The 6,254-nt window shown below is 27.8% G+C and overlaps 1 pseudogene; it reads right to left on the bottom strand.

Annotated features, from left to right (window-relative positions):
* Nucleotides 1-679: 679 nt before the first annotated feature.
* LOC145828882 (ATP-binding cassette sub-family E member 1-like) lies at nt 680-6,037 on the bottom strand (annotated as a pseudogene).
* Nucleotides 6,038-6,254: the final 217 nt, after the last annotated feature.

Genomic DNA, 6,254 nt, shown 5'->3' with positions numbered 1-6,254 from the left:
TTTTTAGTTAGTTTGAAACTGTTTAAAAGAAATCAATACAAACTTAAAACAGCTGAAAAACTAATTGATTATAATTGGATTTTATTCAAATTTGTTCAACTTATATTCAAAAGATAATTTTCACTTGTCAATCAAATTAAAAGTTTTCCGTGTACTGTTAAAAAGCATATTCGTAACCATAATACTATACTACTTACCATTAATGTTTGAAAGCAGTCGTGTAGTTGCATATGGTAATTTTACAATAGTATTAGATTGAAAAAACTGATACCACAAATTCTTTTTAAAGATTATGTGTTGGCTGACTTTCAAATAAGTTTGGTCCTCATATTAATTATTGATTTATTTTAGTATTTAAACCGCACAGCTTTAGAAAGAACTCTAAGTATTTTATTTAATAATTTATTGACACAATAAATACTACTACCGTTCATCAAATGCAGAATAATAGTCGAATGTTACAATTTTTAATAACATACTAGTTTTATCTAATTTTCAGAACAAATATGCGGGCTAATAAACTAAAGTAATTTAAAAAAGAATCCTTCAGCTATATACTAATTTGCATAAAGTTCTTGAAAGAAGAAAACTATCAATGTGAAACTTCAATAACTTCCTCCTGATTGGTCCGATCCCTTCCTTCTCTTGTATTGCGCCTCCAGTGTTCGATGCACTTCTCTCATTGTCGATTTTCCACAAAGAAATATTGTCCTGAATCTTTTTGCTCGGCATCCTTCACAGAGTTCTCCTGGTTGATGCGAGGCCTGATTGATAGTGGAAAATACAAGTTTTGGCGAGATAAGTTAACATAAAGTCAAATATAAGTTTCATTAAATTTTTCTATCGGTTTCTGATGCCCTTTTCTAATAAAAACAACAGTCTTAAAATTTTTCAAACATTTGTGAAGATGTTTTTATCCAACGACACAGCATGTCAGAAAAATTAAAAAGAAAATTTTCACTGTTTGAAGACGCCATTTAATTTCAAAATTTAAATAAACCTAAAGTTCTTAGGATCCCTTCTAAAGGTAATTGACAAGTTAAAAATCTGTTGAAACCGTTAACTGGAGACTGAGGTGGCAATGCTTCAGTTTTAACTGAACGAGTGCCTGTAAGTTATAATTGTTTAAAGTAAAAAAAAAATAAGCAAATTTTATTTTTTTTTCAAAGTATATGAAAAGAAGTTTTATATTGGAAAAGAATTAATGGGTAATTTACGTTTATTAAATACAAACGTGTCTACGACTTCTTAATATTTTGCCGTTAATTTAATTACAATTTTGTCAGTATCATCCAATATTACCTTCAAATACAATGACAGAATCAGCTAAGTAAGTTCCCATCAGGAAATCGTGCTCAACAATAAATGCTGTCTTCTTAGCGCGCAATATGAAGCGTTTGATCACCTGTGTTAACAGTTAAGTAATAAGTAAGTTTAATCTAAAAATCTGTTAAGTTTTTATAGTCTAAAACATGTTATATTTATTGTTACTTGATAAACTAGATTTTTGAATAGAAAGGATTGTAACTACGAGATTTTTTCATAGAATCATTCAAAAGTTTTAAATTTCTTACTTTTATATTGAAAAAGTTTTAACACAGTTATGACTCTAGACCTTCAAATGTATTTGACAAACTAAATTATGTCATTGAATAAGAACGTTTTATTAAAAGTTTCATAGTTTGTAAGGGTTTCAAAAGTTAGATTGTGTAAAATAAAATAACTTAAATAATTCTGTCACGTAAAAATTTTGCAACAACAGTAATCTTGTAGAATACTGTAAGCAGACAAAAGAAATAAATACTTAAAGTATTTGTAAGGTATTGGTCTAAAAATTTATATATAACCTTGGCAGCAACAATACGCTGTTCGGAGTCCAGATAAGCTGAAGGTTCATCGATTAAATAAACATCAGCCGGTTTACCGAGGCACAATGCTAATGCTACTCTTTGCAGTTCACCTCCTGTTAATATAAAATTGAAGGTAATAAAATGTATTAAAATCTACGCAGTGACTTGAAGTTTACTGTCAATAGAGGTTTTTATTTTCTAAAAATTATAAACATTATGTTATTTACCATTACATAAATGTTACTCTTTGCATTTTACTTCGTGTAAAAAAATAAACTATAAAGTGTAATATAATTATCTTTTGATGATAATTTAAAGCCTTCTTTTAACAAATACTTTTGTTTTTAATCATGATTAAGTAAACAAGAGCTAACATAGGTATAACATTCTTATGAACAGAAGAAAAACTTTAGTCTATAGTTAATATTGTAGACTATGTACTAGTAAACAATATATAGCCATATTACATTCTAGCTATAATATATAAATTTCATAACTATTAACCCTATTTTTAGATAACTATAGTAGTAAATAAAGGTAGAAATATTTAAGTTATACAAAAATATTTGTCTAACATTTGAACCAAGAATATAAATATTGAATTAAAAAAAAATATTTAAAAAAAGTTCAAAAACCTGAAAGATTTTGAATATCACGGTCTTTAATTTTGTCAATCATCATTGGCTTCATTACATCTGTATTAAACTGAGAGTCATAGTAAGCTGACCTGTATTATTTATTTAAGTTAATTGTAAAACATTTTAACTATATTTCGATATTTTATTTGACCCAATGAGGTAATGTAGAAACAGATCTACATACACTAGATTGATTCTTCTAAACTGTTTCGATAATTTTTAGTGTTTGCTTTTAATGGCAAATTAAAAAGGTTGTTGTGAAGATACTACAAAAAGTAAATTGTAAGCCTAAAAACTTTTAGGGAGTAAATTATTTTTTAGTAACCTGTATTTGTACACTTAATGGTTTGTCTTTTATGATAAAACTTACCTGATTTTATTGGCTAGTAGGTTTGCCACGGTTCCTTTCGATTTAGGGGATGTTTTTTGGGGCTTGTAGCTGATGCTGAGTTGCGGTACCTTATCGCCTGAATCAGATTCAAATTTACCTGCAGAGGTTAAAACATCATAAGTGATCTTGTTTAGAAGAAGTTGAGAAGCCGAAAGTTATTATTAATTGTAATTTATGCAGCATAAAGCTTAAAGTAATTAGGAAGCTGTATTTCATATCCAAACTATTTGCTTTTGAAACAATATCAAGTATTTAATTAATTCATTAACCAACCAGCAAGCATTTTGATGAAAGTTGTTTTCCCGGTTCCGTTCTCTCCGAGCATGACGACAATTTCACTGTCGGTAAATTCCCCCGCATTGATACTCAGTTCAAAATCATCCATCTTCTTCCGCATGTCCCCGTACTTGTACCTGTAGCTCTTCTTAATTGCATCTTCCCTGTCTGCCGACTCCGATACCTGCAAGACACACAGTGAATATTAATAGCAAGTTTTGTGTAAAATATCGGTATGAGTTTTAATGTTATTCTTTTATTTGGCAGTTGAGCCTTTTCACTGAATTATGTTGCTCACATTTTTATTGTTAAGTTTAAAAAGACTTTACTCTGGTGTATAGTCATTTTTATTGTTAGTACAAATAAATAAAGTTTACATAAAAAAAAAAACTTCATATACTAATTCTTACGAAACGTAATTCAATAGTCTACTATAAAACTTATTTTTTGTTCAACAAAAAATATAAACTTAAATACGTAATGAAAACTATATTTACTAAAATTGTAGGTTAGAGTTTTTGCGAGCGAACCACTTAATCAAAAAGATCATAATGACAGTGCTAAGAATAATATTACTTGTGTTTTTTAACACAAACACTCTCTATACTTTAAATTTATATTACAGCATGCATTATTTACACGCTTCAAGTAGAACGCAAGAAACCTTGAAAGTGAGGCTCGTTTCTCTGAAGCGCAAGTTCTCGCTCGGCACGTAACCGTCCAGGAACATTTTGATGCCCGCCTTGACGCTGGAGGGAAGTGTAACGCACCCTGCTTCCCGTACAAGCAGCACACGAAATCCGACAGGTAGTCCAAAACCGACAGGTCGTGCTCCACCACTATGACGTAATTGTCGTCTTCCAACAAGGATCTGATAGCCTTGGCTGCGTTCAGTCTGTTGAACAGTTGTAAGCATGGTAAGTACAATCTGTTTAATATCTGATAGAAATTAATGTTTACAAGTTTTTTGAATAATTATCTTTGTCGTAATACTTATTATATATCAAATTAATTCCATTTGTTAGTTTCAGACACACACTTTTTCCTGACATCGAGATAAGAGGAGGGTTCGTCAAACATGTAAACGTCAGCTTTCTGCACTGCTGTGTAAGCGATTGCAAACCTCTGCAGTTCACCGCCCGATAAGTGTTGCACTTCTCTGCGGGTTTAGTGTAAGTTCATAAGAACAAAGTTTTGTAATTGCAATAAAAACAGTGGCTTAATTGTTCGATGATTGGCATATTTTTTATACAATGAATTTCTCTAAAGTTTTAACAGTTTATAAAAGAACTTAACACAAGTAAAATCAAACTGTATAAATCTTTAAAAAAAGTTTTTTTTAGAAGAAATTTAAAGAACAACAACTATACAATCAGTTACTTTCTTTACTTATCTAACTTCTAAAATAAAATGAAACATTTGGTATACTAGCTGTTACAGTGTAAAAAAACCTTAGTTTATATACAGCGGTTTGAAACAAAAGCTTTGTTTAGGTTTTTTAAGTAGTATAAAGAAAAAAAATAGTGCAAAAACAAGGAAAAAAACTTAAGAAAGCAGAAAAGAAACAATAACATTTTTAGACTTAATGACATTAAAAGATAAAACTTCAAAAATAATTGGATAAGCCAAGTAAATCAGTAATCTTTTGCATATTTTCAAACAAAGTGTAGATAACTTTCTTACCAGTAAGTATGAAAAAAAAAACCTGATGAAAAAATCTCTTGTTAACAAAGTTTTATATCTAAAGTAGCATCTAATACATTTTTAGAAGAAAAGAATCTTTTTAATTTGTTGTAGCATTTCTTTTTGTATTTTTTTAAGATCAGCTGTTAAAAGTTAAGTTTCATTCAATCTAATGGTATCATAATTTTTACTTTTCTAAGCTTTATAGTTATTGAAACTATACTTAAAAATAAAGTATTAATTTTAAGTTTGTCACTATAAGTGATCTTTCTTGTCCAACTAGACTCAATTAAAAAGTACAAAATTTTTTTTTTGAGCTTCTTGGAATCATTAAAAAATACGACTATGTGTTTTGTTAACAACTTTAGTTCTATCAAAATATCAAAATGGGTAGTTGTAAATTGTTTTAAAACAACTCTTAAATACAAAAAAACCTATAGTTTTGATTTGCAATTTAGACACAAAAACATAAGTAAGTTAAAACACAAGCATAGATACCGAATACTAAACTTTGTCAACATTAAAATAGCAAGAGCTTGTTAGTTTCAAACCGTTTATTATAGTTTAAAAAAAGCTATTTATCAACAGCTAAAAAATTTTTGAATGTTCAAATATTTTGTTGGACTAAATAAAAAACAAAACTTTATACTTTAGAGAAACTTATTGTAAATGATAGATCAAATATTAATCTAAAACTTTAAAAAGCATCTGTAGTAACTAACTACTGCAGAAATTTTACAAATAAGTGTTTTTTTTAATAAAATTATTATTGAAATTATCTAACATTGAAACGAATTCTTAAGCAACCATTAATTTAGTTTTGATATTGATTTCATTTTATTAATAAAGAGTTTTAAAACTTAAGTGAACATAAATGTTTTCATAACATTTTAAGTTTAAATTAGTTGTAGAAAAAAACATCGAGAATTTGATGACATTAAAACTTTCTAAACTCTATTAAAATTATAAAATGTTGAAATCAACAATGACAAAAATGTTTAATTCTGCTATATGACCAAAAATTCAAGATACTTTGCTTAAAAATATAAAATCACTAATACTGTTTGTTTTAGCGTTTGACTTTTGTGGTAAGTTTTCTAAACTAGCAAACTTCATTGTTTTAAACTAATACTACTTTTAAACAATTGAATTCTATTTCCTTCATTAAACGAAATTTAAATCACTACAATAAACGTCATGATTGCATAATAGTAGGTAGATAAAAATGTGTGAAAACTATCTTCTCAAAAAAAAAATAATAAGAAAAAAAATTAACAAAGCTTAAAGATCACATAAAATTAAATGACAAATCTTTACATGAAAAGTAAATATTTTTTAAACTAAAAAGTCTAAGTATCAACATGTTTTTTATTAATTTGAATAAAGTTAGAAGAAACTTACCATTCATCAAAACAT

Source organism: Thalia democratica, chromosome 2 (genome assembly GCF_965202585.1).
Source record: "Thalia democratica chromosome 2, ktThaDemo2.hap1.1, whole genome shotgun sequence".
NCBI classification, from domain to species: domain Eukaryota; kingdom Metazoa; phylum Chordata; class Thaliacea; order Salpida; family Salpidae; genus Thalia; species Thalia democratica.
Note: the sequence above shows the minus strand (reverse complement) of the source record. Positions and strands in the feature narration are given on the sequence as shown.